General features: G+C 38.9%; 1 non-coding gene across 1 annotated transcript; it reads right to left on the bottom strand.

Moving 5' to 3' along the window:
- Positions 1–1590: 1590 nt before the first annotated feature.
- LOC131143552 (small nucleolar RNA R71) lies at positions 1591–1696 on the bottom strand. Its single transcript, XR_009133539.1, has one exon. It is a non-coding gene; the product is annotated as a small nucleolar RNA R71 (small nucleolar RNA).
- Positions 1697–13631: the final 11935 nt, after the last annotated feature.

The raw sequence follows: 13631 nt of genomic DNA, 5'->3' as shown, positions 1-13631 counted from the left end.
TTGGCCTCTCTTAGGTTAGTGACAAAATTAAGATGTCATTGAGAGCCATTGTAGATTAGTTAGAATAGATTTCAATTCCTGTTTTGGTTTGTGCATGAAGTTTTTAACGACCTATGACAACCGGCAGCATTCTTGTGCTTCCGTGTATATTACATGATCTTATTTTGTACTTCTTGGCATTAGTTACAGATGTGATGAATGCAAATGGATGATACTTTTACATGCTTTCTTCTTTACATGCTTTCACTTTATTGCTTTCTTTACTTGCTTTCGATTTATGGCTATGTGTGTGATGAAAGGTTGTCGATAAGGATAAGCACTACTACGTCTCCGTCAGAGGGAAATAGTTGGCCACGAATTCCTCGCAGGTGCTTGTGATCATTGAGACAAGGTATACTCCGGTTCTTGATCGTACTCCGGAAGGTTGGTGCACCTTTTCTACCCTGTGCCCTTGTACGTCCCTCTCCCGCTTTGGCTTGAGATTCTTGGGTTGGTACTTCTATTGAAGCCTAAAGGAGTGTAGTCAGAGGCATGGTGTCTAGCGCCTGATTCGGCGATCATCATTGCTTTCTAGGAGTAGGGTAACATTGGTTTTACTTGCATTTCAGTAGTATTAGTTTACATGCCTTTTTTTTTTTTTTTAAAAAAATTGTTTTCCTGTAGTTGGATAGAAAATACCCTAAAAAATATCATCTTTTACTTCTTTTCTTAACATGACTTTAGTAAACTAATTTGGAAGAGGTCTCATAACTGCGCTTTAACTCTCCGTGGATCGACACCCGATTTCCCCACTTTCTACTGAACCTTGGGTAGTTAGGTAGTATAAATTTTATCTTCGATCCAAATTTTGGCGCCGTTGTTGGGGACTTGGCCACAGTTATGAACCAACTTCTAATTTTGGGTAATGTTGCCTTGTTATTTGATTTGCTCTTTTTTTTTTTTTCACTTTCTTTATTATTTTTATTTTTATTTTTGTTTATTGTTTTTGAAGTTTGAATCTTTATGCTTAAAAAGTGTGTATGTTTGGTCTGCATTCTTTGGAACTTGAGATAATTCCCATAGTTCCTGAGATTGAGAAATCCCGTAGGTCATTTAGGAAACCTATCTCTAATCCAGAGAAAGCAAAGTCGTCTGAACTGAATGCCATGACCAAAAACAACCAAACAATTCCCGCTGAACAAATCTCGGAACCCCAAGCTCCCTGCCTACCTGTGGTAGGAGGGCAACCACTTCAGCTGCTTAGGGATTACTTTGTACCTAATGCATACACATTGCCATTTTGCATCCGGTTCCCAGATGTTCAGGTGGCGTAATTCAAGATTAAGACTTTAATCATCTAGGTGCTGCCTAAGTTTCATAGGAACTCCACTGAAAATCCTTATCAGCATCTAGATGAGTTCTTGGAGATTTGCTCCACCATCCGTATACCTAATTTTAGTGACGACTCCCTTCGTCTTAGGCTTTTTCCATTCTCTCTAAAGGATAAGGCCAAATATTGGCTGACGTCCTTAGAGCCGAACTCGGTGAGCAACTGGGCCACCATGCAACATGAATTCCTGAAAAAGTACTTCGCAATTGGGAAGACTAACCAGCTGTGAAGGGCAATCACAAGTTTCACACAAACAAATGGAGAACTTTTCTTTGAGACCTGGGAGCGTTCTAGGGACCTACTTCATAAATGGCCACACCATCAGGTCCCCAAGTGGCAATTAGGTCAAACTTTTTATGAAGGGTTAGTCGAGAGAGATAGGTCCATGTAGATGCATCGTTCGGAGGTACTTTCCTTAGAAAGCACAAGAACGACGCCTAGGTTCTCTTTGAAAATTTGGTCAAAATTCTTAGCAACACATGACTGCCACCCAATCCATCAACCTCTAAATCTAAGGGAGTTTATGGATTGGCCACAAGCTAGGACCTAGCTCCTATAGTACACACCATACCCCAAAAACTCAATCAGTTTTTGTCTCTACGACAACAACCACAATCAAGGGCGTGTGTAGAAGTTGCATAATTTGTTCCAACCCTGCGCATACATGCTATGATTGCCCCCATGAGCACTCCCAACCTGAGCTTGTGCAAGGGCAAGTGAAATCCATCCACAATTGGTATGATATGCCTTCCAACGACCCTTATTTGAATACCTACAACCCTAGGTGGAAACAACATCCCAACTTCTCCTAGAGGCCGCAAGCTCTAGGCTTTCAACCCCAAAGACCTCCACAAGACCCTAATGCTTTGCCACCACACCCATACCAAAATTTCCAAACTTATCCTAATTCAGCCCTCAGATCTACAACCGTTCAGCAGCCGTCTCCGCCTCCACCTAAATATGAAACATTTCAAGAGACGGCGCTAATAACCTTTAAGAACATTGAGGGTGATTTCCAAGTGGATCGGCAACTCCTTCACTCTTATTTCCAATCCATCGCGAAGCTAGAAGCCACCTTAGGGAAACTAGCTACTTCCTTGAGTCGAAGAGACGAGGGCAAGTTGCTGAGTTATTCCATAGTGAATCCTAAGGGACAATATGGGGTGGAATGTGAATCGGAAGTTGGTCCCTCATTATACCCTGAGCAAGCCGAGGCGGTAACCACCTTACAAAATAATAGGATAATAGATAAACAAGGTAAGGAGCAATCAAGCAAGGGAGAGAATGAGGATGAAAAGAGGGTAGTGCCCAACGTTGATTTGTGCACCCTATCCTCCTCTAGTTGGGTACACAAATCCTTGATTCCCACACCTAGAACTGGAAGGACCAACCCTCACTTTGCCCCCCATAGAGCTTTTCACAACCCCTCAGTGGTGTATTGTAATGACCCAAAATTTCATACCATTTTTTATAAAATATAAATAAACTGATAATAATTTACTTTGATACCCCTATAAATACTACAAGACAACACCTATGCAGCGAAAAACGTAAAATTGTACAATCACATACACAATACCAGAATTCAGTATCTCCCCAAAATATATATACATATATACACATCATCCCAACATCTTCTACCCAAAAACTCTTGAATGCTACTCAAAAATACAACTCCCTGATAACACTTACCCTACAGATAGGGTAGTGTAGATGACCTCTCTACCTGTGAGCCTGATCTGCTCGTCTAGGGAGATCACCTGAAAAATGTTAAAATCATTGGTATGAGACAACTCTCAGTAAGAAAAAAAATGCTATTACTAGTGCGTGGAAATCGTGTTTACATAAATAATTTACTGATAAATAACTGAACTGAAATTCTAGGTAAAATATATTACTATGTAACATACACCTATGTGGCTTAAAATACATCTGTAATATCTGAATTTTCTTTTTCACCATACTGCTAGTATTATAATATTTTTGTTGTTATTCTGGATTTGTATATACATAAATAGCTGTGAAAACTATCCTGGAAATCTGTATGTCATGATTTAACCCCTTATGACAGGGTTGTGCGGTAACACTTGTTGGCTTACTAGTCAATCGAAACTCTACCACCATCAGTTCGGCTTCTTCAACCCAGAATATCAGAGAGCTTGCAATCCCTCTAGGCATGGTAAATGATCTCTACCTCGTCACACCAGCCTCCTGAACCCAGATTTCTGGGGAGCCTGCAATCCCTCCATAGGCATGGTTGATGAAAATCCACACACTATCTAAGATACATGGTTGCACTCTGATATGAATTAGCTACGGTACCGTGCTCTACTAATTGAACCTAACTGAACTGAATCATTAGGGTTTGATACTATATATAATACTAATATATATAATTATCTTGTTGTTTCATAACCATAACACTGTAAATATGAGATGAAATAACTTCAATATTTGACTGAAATCTTTGTAATATCTAACTGAATAATCTGAGTGTTATGGTTTTGAAATTCTGGAAATCATGGTATTCTGTAAGTACTATAAAATATCTGTCTGTATAATATCTGTCTGTAAAATATCTGACTGTAAAATATCTATCTGTATAATATCTGTCTGTATAATATTTGTCTGTATATACACTGTAATTTATAATTCTATAAAATTTGGTAAAAACATATTCCTGTGCCAAAATTACTGTAAATTATGGTATTATGAAAAACTGTATAAACTCTTTATTGAACTAATATCTACTTAGGCCACACAATTAATACAACTCATGTTCTAAAATCTGTAAAACTATATAATTTATACCCTGTATTTACTATAATTCATAGATAAAATTTATGAATTTTCTAGCACAGCATATTTCCCTTACCTGGCTAACTGAACTCGCCTACTGATTTTAACTCACGCCCATAGTGTTCATAATTACAAAATCCTGAAATTATACACATATATATTTTCCTGTCAATCAACTGAATACCTAGAATAATTTTCATACTTATATTTCTTAAATTATAAACTATTCATCATCTTACCTAGATTCCTAGGAACACCCACTAGGTTCCCTAACTTGCCTGCAGTAAAAACCCCAACACCTTGAATTCATAACACCCACATAAATCATCCCAAATACCAGTATGACAATATCCACTACTAAATATGGGTTCAGAAAAACCTACAAACCAAATAACCCTTAAATAATTTACTTACCCTGATTTTGGGATGGTGCCCAAGCTTCTCAAATCGAAATTCTGCTCTGGCTAAGTTGTAGAGAATCTCCCCAAGATCAACGTGGTAGCTTTTGATCATTGAACTAGGGCAGAAATGAGTCGAAAATATAGAGATAAGTTAGAGCAGTTGTATATTGAGAGAGAAAATCAAGGAACAATTGATTCTCTCACTGAAATCCTGATTTTTGCATATTTATAAACGACTTGACACGTTGCATCGTCGATGAGACACGTGGCCTCGTTGACAAAGCGAAGAAGGTAGTTCGTCAATGAAGGTAAAGAACTCATCGATGAACCAATGGGGTTTGAAATACACCTTCTCTGTATCCCCTCGTCGATGAACACTGAGACTTATCGACAAATCCTACAGGGAGTTCGTCGATGAAACCTGGGCATTCATTGATGAACCCTGTTTTGACCTCTTTTTAATTTTTCCTTCTCCTCTTTTTTTAATTACTATTATTTTCTAGTTCTTTTCATTCTCACCTCCTTATAAAATTTCATCCTCAAAATTCGCTGTCTGTGTTGTACACCGTCCTTTGAAGAAAAATGGCTACTTATTTTATTACTTATCCTCACTTATGGAGGAGGAATACCGTGGTTACATTCAGGGTTCTGGGAGATTACAAATATATACATAAAAGAAAACTTTCCCAAAACCAAAAACACTATCTATCTTATAATCCAACATAAAACTCATACTTTAACTACTCTGTAATAAAATAAACATTACTGATTTTATCTGAATTATTATTCCTAACTACTACTGATCCCCACTAAACAGGTGTTGGTATCTCTACTATATTCCTCCTCTAGCTCCCACGAGGCCTCCTCTACTGCATGATTTCTCCACAGAACTTTTACTAGTGGAATGCTCTTAGTTCGCAACTTTTGTTCTTTTTTATCTAAGATCTGCACTGGCGTATCTTTATATGCTAGGTTATCTCTGAGCTCTATCTCCTCGTAGCTAATCACATGGGATGGATCTAGGACATATTTTCTCAGCATGGATACATGGAATACATCATGTATTCTAGATAGACCTGGTGATAAAGCTAACCTGTAAGCCACTAGACCCACTCTTTCTTGTATATCGAATGGGCCAATAAACCTAGGGCTCAGCTTACCCTTCCTCCCAAATATCATAGCCCCTCTCAGTGGTTCTACTTTCAAAAACACCCGATCTTCCACATCAAATTTCAATTCCCGGCGGCGAATATTTGTGTAGCTTTTCTACCAACTCTGAGCTGCACTGATTCTATCTTCAATTAGTCCGTCTTTATCGTATGCCTGCTACACAAATTTTGGTTCCAAAACTCATCTCTTATCCATTTCATCCCAGTATAGTGGAGAATGACACCTCCTATTATATAACACCTTGTATGGTTCCATGCCAATGCTAGTCTGATAGCTATTATTATATGCAAACTCAACCAGTAGCATATGTGGGTCCAATTACTCCCAAAATCCAGCACACAAGCTTGCAACATATCCTCAAGTATCTGAATCATCCTCTTTGTGTGAGGATGAAAGGTTGCAATGAATGATAATTGAGACCCCAAAGCCTCCTGCAAGCTCCTCCAAAACTGTGATGTGAAACGTGGGTCACGGTCTGAGACTATAGATACTGGCACTCCATAGGGTCATAGTATCTCTTGGATGTATATTTATGCCAGTCTGTTCATAGTATAACTAACTTTAATAGGAAGAAAGTGGGCCGTCTTTGTCATCCGGTCAACAATGACCCAGATAGCATTCTGACTATGTAGCACCAGCAGTGAACTTGTGACGAAATCCATGGATATATGGTCCCACTTCCACTCACTATATGGAGTGGCTGCAACTGTCTTGCGAACCTCTGGTGCTTAACTTTTACCTACTGGCACATCAAACACTACTCCATGAATTTTGCTATCTCTCTCTTCATGCCACACCACCAGAAAGATTCTCGAAGGTCCCGATACATCTTAGTACTACCAGGATGAACTGTGCACAAGGATTTGTGAGCCTCTTTTAAAATAGCCCTTCTAATCTCAACATCCATAGGAACGCACAGTTTGGTACGAAACCTCAGGGCTCCATCATTAGAAATACTGAACTCTTCTCCCTGTTTGTCCTGCACTTTCTCTATCAACTCTACCAATTCTACGTCATTCTTCTAGGCAGCTTTAATTTTCTCCTACAAAGTAGGCTGCATCACCAGGTTAGCAATAAATTCATGGTGACCATCCTCTACTAACTCTACATCGAGCCTCTCCAGGTCCAATTAAATCGGATGCTGAATCTCCACTACTGACAATGCTGCTCCCACTAAATTTTGGCTCAGTGCATCAACCCCCACATTTGCTTTCCCTGGATGGTAGCTGATTGTACAATCATAATATTTAATAAGTTCTAACCGTCTTCTTTGCCTTATATTCAATTCCTTTTGGGTGAAAAAATACTTTAAACTTTTATGGTCTATGAAGATTTCGCATTTCCCACCATAAAGATAGTGCCTCTATATCTTCAGAGCATACACCATTGTCGCTAACTTTAGATTGTGCACAGAATAGTTCTTTTCATACTCCTTAAGCTATCGAGATGCATAGGCAATAACTCTTCCATGCTGAATTAACACACATCCGAGTCCCTTCAAAGATGCATCACTGTATATAACAAATTCATCTTCTTCTGATGGAATAGACAGTACCGGTGCAGTAACCAACTGCCGCTTTAAATCCTCAAAGCTCTGCTCACAATCATCGATCCATTCAAACCTCACATTCTTCCTCGTGAGTTATGTCAGTGGAATAGATAATCTAGAGAAACCATCTACAAAATGCCGGTAATGCCCTACGAGACCCAAAAAGCTCATGACATCCTAAAAATTCACTGGTCTCACCCAACTCACCACTGCTTCTATCTTACTCGGGTCAACTGATATGCCATCCCCAGAGATCACATGCCCGAGGAAAGTAACCCGCCTCAGCCAGAATTCACATTTCTTGAATTTTGCATATAATTTCTTTTCCCTTAACACTTGTAATACTAGCCTCAAATGATCCTCGTGCTCCTAAAAATTTTTTGAGTAGACCAGTATATCATAAATGAATACAACAACAAACTGGTCCAAATACTGATGGAACACTCGATTCATTAAAACCATAAACACTGTAGGCACACTAATTAATCCGAATGACATTACCAAGAAATCGTAGAGTCCATATCTGGTTCAAAATTCCCTCTTCGAAATGTTCTTTGCTTTAACTTTCACCTGGTGGTAACCCGATTGAAGGTTAATCTTAGAATAGACCTGGGTCCCCTAGAGCTGATCAAATCGATCATCAATTCTAGGAAGAAGATATTTATTCTTAACTGTTAGTTTATTTATTTCTCCATAATCTATGCACATCCTCATAGTCCCATTTTTTTTTTCGCAAACAGGATTGGTGTTCTCCAAGGTGATGAATCCTTTATCCATAAACTCCTGCAACTAATCTTTCTTTCAATTCGGCTAGAGCCATACAGTACGGTGCTTTAGATACTGGTGCCGACCTTGGTAGTAGATCCACGGTAAATTCAATCTCTTGGTCTAGTGGTATGCCAGGCAATTCCTCTAGAAAGAGATCTGAAAATTCCTGAACTACTGGAATATCAGCCTCTTTCAATTCTTCTTCTTGCATCTCCTTTATATATGCAATATAACCCTAGAAACCACCCTGAAGCAGCTTCCTCGCCTGAATTGCTGACACAAATTGTGGTGAGGCATTCACACGTGAACCCATAAATCTAAATTCTTGTTCATGTGGGGGTTTGAAAATCACTTCTTTTCGATGACAATCTATGCTGGCATGATTAGCTTCTAACCAATCCATACCCAATATCACATCAAACCCTTGCATATCTAGTACCACAAGATCGACTGGTAGTACTCTCTCTTGTATGCCCATTGGAAAATTTTTAAGTATCCTCCTACATTTTATTACCGATCTAGTCAGTTTGACTACTAATAATTCCACATCTAATAGCTGCGCCTCAATCCCAGATAACTTAGCATACCCTGATGATACAAAAGAATTAGTGGCACTTGTGTCAAACAAAACAACAACTTTATAAGGTAAAGCGGTAAGAATACTTGTCACGATGTCTCCAGCAGCTTCAGCATCTCTCAACATCAATGCATAGAATCTCGCCGGTGTTGTGTTCCTCTGTTGGCCTCCACGGGGTGCCTGATAACCACCCCGAAACGGTCTATGAATTGGTGCCTGGGCCAACGGTCTTTGACATGACCCAGATCTATGGTTGGGTCTCCCACAATGGTAAAAGACTTTCTCTCCCATCCTACACTCTGCTAGATGCCTCTGGCCATATCTGGGAAAAATGGGGTAAGCTTGCTCTCCCTGAAACCCTCACTGTCCTGTCATCTGTCTCTGGCCTCCACTGAACCGGTCTCCCCTCCATGGGCCCCGACTAGGACTTGCCTGGAAATCTGGAGGCTTGGGCCTCTTCCTCTGGCTCAGTACTCCCATATCTTTCTATTCTGTCTCCTTTGCTACTGTGGCTTTGTCTACTAATTTAGAGAAGTCCTACATCTTTAAAATTGCCACCTGCTTATGTATATCTCATCTCAGACCTCTTTCAAACATCCTAGCTTTCTTAACTTCATTTTGCATTGTATATGGAGCAAATCGTGACAGCTCAATGAATTTCGCCATATACTCCTGAACTTTCAATGGCCCCTGGGTCAAAATCAGAAACTCCTATACTTTAACCTCTCTAACTATGGTGGGAAAGTATCTATCGAAGAATATGTTTCTGAATTGGGCCTAGGTCATAGGCACTGGTATGGATCTTTACTCCTCCAATAATTTAGTAGTTGTCCACCATCGCTCGGCCTCCCCTGCCAACTTATACATGAAATAAAGAATCCTATGCTCATCAGTGCAATGGAGCACCATCAGTATTTTCTCTATCTCCTGCATCTAGTTCTCAGTAATTGCTAGATCAGCTGCTCCTGAAAATGGTGGAGGATTCATTTTCGTGAACTCTATGGTACACCCCTGAGCTACAGACGAGCCTTTCCGCCCCCTGGAGCTCCGTGCAATCTCATGACCTACTGAGCTACGCTGCGTATAATAGCATATGAGTCTCCATCGCCCATATTAGAGGGTCTTGCTCCATCATCTCCACTAGCGTGAGCACTACTACCTCCTAGGTCCATCTTGCAATAACACCAAATTATTCTGAGAATCTGAGCCTCATAATACTATTCTTACTAAAATATCCATCATACTTTCTATCGCTAATTTAAGGTCTAGTCCTGCCGTATAAAACAAAACTGACGATAGTTTACTTTGGCTTTCCTAGAATCATCACCCTAAGAAAAACACAGAAACCACCCCAAAGTTCCTGCTTCCAGACTGCAGAACAGAACCCTAAATTCTTATCCTACGTTCCCAACATTAGCTCATTGATATTCTGTTCTATCATTCTTAAAATTCCATTCCTATATTCTGTTATTGTTTTTCGCTGTACTCTAAAGTCTACAGAACCTAACAACCTAGGCTCTGATACCAAAATGTAACGACCCGAAATTTCATACCATTTTTTTTATAAAATATAAATAAAATGATAATCATTTACTCTGATACCCCTGTAAGACTACTGGACAACACCTAAGCAGCAAAAACAAAAAATTGTATAATCATATACATAATACTAGAATTCAGTATCTCCCCAAAATGTACATGCATATATACACATCATCCCAGCATGTTCTACCCAAAAACTCCTGAATGCTACTCAAGAATACAACTCCCTAATAACACTTACCCTATAGATAGGGTAGTGTAGACGACCTCTCCACCTGCAAGCCTGCTCTCCTCATCTAGTGAGATCACCTGAAAACTGTTAAATCACTAGGATGAGACAACTCTCGATAAGAAGAAATATGTTATTATTAGTGTGTGGTTACATAAATAATTTACTGATAAATAACTGAACTGCGATACTAGGTAAAATATATTACTATGTAACACACACCTATGTGGCTTAAAATACATCTGTAATATCCGAGTTTTCTATTTAATCATACTACTAGTATTATAATATTTCTACTTTTATTTTGTAGATATGTATATACATAAATAGGTGTGAAAACTACCCTAGAAATCTGTATGTCATGATTTAACCCCTTATGACAGGGTTGTGCGATTCGTAGGCGGGACTTAACACTCGTTGGCCTACTAGGTAAGTAAACTGAAACTCTACCATCATCAGTCCGACCTTCTCAACCCAGAATACTAGGGAGTCTACAATCCCTTTAGGCACAGTAACTGATCTCTACCTTGTTAGACTGGCCTCCTCAACCTAGATTTCTGGGGAGCCTGCAATCCCTCCATAGGCATGGTTGATGGAAATCCACACACTATTTGAGATATATGTTTGCACTCTAATATGAATTAGCTACAGTACCGTGCTCTGTTGACTGAATCTGACTGAACTGAATCATCAGGGTTTGATACTATATGTAATACTAATATATATATAATTATCTTGCTATTTTATCATGATTCAAAAATAACCATAACACTGTAAATTTGATATGAAATAACTATAATATCTGATTGAAATATTTGTAATATATGACGGAATAATCTGAGTGTTATGGTTTTGAAATTCTGGAAATCATGGTATTCTATAAATACTATAAATTATCTATCTATAAAATATCTGTCTATATAATATATGTTTGTAAAATATCTGACTGTAAAATATTTGTCTGTATATACACTGTAATTTATAATTATGTAAAATCCGGTAACAACATATTTCTGTTCCAAAAATACTATAAATTATGGTATATTGAAAAACTGTATAAACTCTATATTGATTTAATATCTACTCAGGCCACTCAATTGATAAAACTTATGTTCTGAAATCTGTAAAACTGTATAATTTATACCTTATATTTTAATAAAAAAATGCTATAATTCACTGATAAAATTTTTGAATTTCCTATCATAGCATATTTCCCTTACCTGGCTAACTAAACTCGCCTTCTGATTCTAACTCATGCCCATGACATTCATAATTACAAAATCCTGAAATTATACACATATATTTTCCTATCAATCAACCGAATACCCAGAATAATTTTCATACTCATATTTCCTAAATTATAAACTATTCATCATCTTACCTGGATTCTTGGGAACACCCACTAGGTTCCCTAACCTGCCTGCAGTAAAAACCTCAACACCCTGCATTTATAACACCCACATAAATCATCCCAAACACCAGTATAACAACATCTATTACTAAATCTGGGTTCAAAAAAACCTACAAACCAAATAACACTTAAATAATCTACTTACCCTGATTTTGGGATGGTGCACAAACTTCTCAAATTGAAATTCTGCTCCAGCTAAGTTGTAGAGGATCTCCTCAGGATCGATGTTGTAGCTTTTGATTGTCGAACTGGGGAAGAAGTGGGCCAGAAATATTGAGAGAAGTTAGAGCAACCGTATATTGAGAGAGAAAATGAAGGAAAAATTGATTCTCTCATTGAAATTACGATTTTTGGATATTTATAAAAGACTTGACACGTGGGTTCATCGACGAGACACGTGGCCTCATTGACGAGGCGAAGAAGGTAGTTCATCGATGAAGGTAAAGAACTTGTCGATGAACCAATGGGTTTGAAATACACCTTCTTGGTGTCTCCTCATCGACGAACACTGAGACTTGTCGATGAATCCTACAAGGAGTTCGTCAATGAAACTGGGGCATTTGTCGATGAACCCTGTTTTGACCCTTTTAAAATTTTCCTTCTCCTCTTTATTTAATTACTATTATTTTCTGGTTCTTTACACATATCTTGCAAACCCCCTTGAACCATCTATATTTAGGAAAGAGCCTCAACTGAGTCCATCTGGGACATGTTTTAACAACTAAGAATTGACAAGCCTCTCCTAGATGGCATTAAGCAATTGCCTGCATTCACAGAGTTCCTTAAGGACTTATCAAAGTAGGAGTAAGAGTCAAGGGTACATATGGATGGTCTAGTCAAGTTGGTCGAGCACATGACCTCCATGATACTAAGACACCTTGTTCCTAAACTGAAAAACCCTAGTTCACCTACTATTTCGTGTGTAATTGGCGTTTACACCATCGATAGGGCTCTTCTAGATTTAGGTGCAAGCATTAACATTTCATTCTTGGCCTATCAACAAATTGACCCTGGGAAGCTGAAGCCCACCCCAATAATAGTGAGTCTTGCTGATCAATCTCTTAAGCAACCTCGGGGTGTGGTAGAAGAAGTGGTGGTTGAGGTGGGAGAATTCCATTACCCTGTCGATTTCATCATTTTGGATATGGAGTCAACCACAAATCCGATCCCTATCCTTCTAGGATGACCATTCCTAGCCACAACCAATGTTTGCATTCAATATAGGATAGGGATTATGGACATTTCATGGGGCCACATGCGACTCTGGCTAGGCACATTTACTTTGCCCCAACACGCACTTAAAATTGTATAAGCTATGGATGGAGAACTGATTGATACAATTTCTAGGGAAGAAGCTCCCCCACTTCTATAGAGGGACCCTTTGGATACAACACTTTGGTCTGAATACCCCTTTATGACTGAACTAGGAGACTTCAATGATCACTCTTCTGCAAGTCATGATTTGGTCTTCCATCCTAGGAATAAGTTGGGGGTATGGAACATTAGGTGTGACAAGAAAAAGGGGAAGTCCAACGTAACCTTCGAACCAGGATGAGTTCGAAATATGCTTAAATGCGTTTGGCTGCACTTCCAGGTGGCAACCCAATAATTTTTATTTTCTTTTTGAGTCCAAAGGTTTTTTAGGGTAGATTAAGTAGGGGTTTAGTGTCTTTAGAGTAGGCCTTAGGATAAGTTGAGGGTGCGACCAAGAGGGCGACCATCATACATGTGGGCGACTAGGTCTAGTCTCTACACTCTGCTAAAATGCAAAAATACTGAGAGGGTCGATCATGTCTGTAACCAGCTCCAAGATGGG

Source organism: Malania oleifera, chromosome 11 (genome assembly GCF_029873635.1).
Source record: "Malania oleifera isolate guangnan ecotype guangnan chromosome 11, ASM2987363v1, whole genome shotgun sequence".
NCBI lineage: Eukaryota > Viridiplantae > Streptophyta > Magnoliopsida > Santalales > Ximeniaceae > Malania > Malania oleifera.
This window is presented reverse-complemented; position numbering and strand designations above follow the sequence as displayed.